The sequence below is a fragment of the Culex pipiens genome, chromosome 3 (assembly GCF_016801865.2).
Source record: "Culex pipiens pallens isolate TS chromosome 3, TS_CPP_V2, whole genome shotgun sequence".
Lineage (NCBI taxonomy): Eukaryota > Metazoa > Arthropoda > Insecta > Diptera > Culicidae > Culex > Culex pipiens.
Genome location: NC_068939.1, coordinates 16,417,832 through 16,419,785, shown reverse-complemented (window position 1 = coordinate 16,419,785; position 1,954 = coordinate 16,417,832).

The window sequence follows — 1,954 nt, the reverse complement described above, 5'->3', positions numbered from 1 at the left end:
GCGTAGAATGTGCGTGCGGTGGAAAAAAGGCAGTGGTGGTGGGGTTGTTGAAATAATTGGAGGGGCCTATTATTTGCCCCATTTATTTTAAATAAATTTAAAAAAAACAGGTGGAATTGCTTTTGAAACCAAATTTTTATTTATTTGCCATTTTATTAAAAAAAATAAGCATAACGCCAAAATTAATAGAGCCAAAGCATAATAAAATCCTTGAATCATGTTTGCAGTAATTTTTACTTTCAGAAGAATTTAAAATTTATTAGAATTCATAAAACGTCATGATTTGAAATCTGGGCTCTTTGTAGCATTTCTTTTTCTGTTATAGCTGGCAAAATATCTTGTTATAAGTTGGAGATGTAGAAATATCATTAAGATGTACTATGTACAGTCCATTTTAAGAGATTGAATCCAACAATTTTTTTTACTGGATGCAAAAATGGAAATGGCTGGTTGTGCTTCAAAATCCGGAATTGATTGATTAGAATTCTGGACACTCGTTTTAGCTTAGGTATTACATCGATCAAATTTTTGCTAGAATTATAATGATCTGCAAATTTTAGGTCTCGAACAAACTGTTATCAGTAAAACTATTGATACTTTATATAACAGTTAATTAGTGTTTATAGAATTCAGAACCATTAATTTTCTGGTTTTTTTTCCCGTTGACTTAGGCGTTGACTTAGACGTCTATGAAAAGTTCCAGTGAAATGTTTCACATTTTTAGCACACTAACTTGATTCTATTTTATATTTTTGGCATTAACTATAGCCTCTAAACAAATTTGAAATGAATGTTGTGATGAATCAAGATTAGGTGTCCGGATTTCGAAGTGTCCGGAAATTCGAAGCATGACGTAAAAAAATGTCTATGTTGTGAATAATCTTTGGATTAAATCTGCAGTAAATGAATTTTTAATAACTCCTTTAAAAAATTTGCTTGAAACATTGTCATAAGAGATAATCATGAATCCGAGGGGTTTTTTTTATCTCGTAAAGGTGGGAATAATTTTAAAATCAATACCAATTTGCATTGCTTAACTGTAATAAATCGTAGGACATGACATTACAAATTACAATACAAAAAATTACGGACTTTTCGCATTTTTAATAATAACAGCAGTTTTTAAAACATTTAAAAGCTTCATATTTTGAAATCGATGTAATAAATTTGATACATTGGTTCTGTTCTAATAAAAAAAATAAAAAATACCAAATATCTCAATGAGCCCTTGTGTTCCGATTTGTCCCAAACACCATTAACTTAAACAAATTTTGAATTTGTTCTTTTAAAATTTAGAAATGAAAACAAATGGCATATTTTGACATTATTCTCCTGTTATAAATTTAGCAAAAACAAAATCGATTTTGATTTCAAAATAATTGGGTGTGTGGAGTTGGATTCAGAACTTTATTAGAAATTTAAAGCCTGAAATATTCAATAGACAATATTTTGGAATCGATTAATTAAAAAAATTCTAATCAATGCAAATAAGACCGCTGCTAATATTTTTTGAAGTTTATGTAAAACCCCCCCCATCCTCCCCCTTCAAAAGCGGTCCGAAAAATTAGGGGGCAAAAACTATATTTCAAGAAACTTCAAAATTTTAATTGAAAAAGAAATAGAATGTAAGCATATTTGAGATCGATCAACAATATTTTTTTTGTGAAATTCCGTTGCAAAAAAAAAATTACAAAAAAAAATATTTCCCCAATACTTTAATATTTTGAAAACTAAAGATTGCAAAACATCTGGGCAGGTGTAAAATGCATTTTAAAACACTTTTTTCATTTAAATGTTAACATTTCAAAAGGATTTGAAAGACAAATAAAATAGGCTTTATTTTAAAATTTAGATTTTTTTTATATCAAAGTCTCAGCGAAAATGCAGAATAGTTTAACCCTTTAAGGCCCTTCAAAAAAAAAATTATTTGGTAATGAAATTGATTTTTACGACC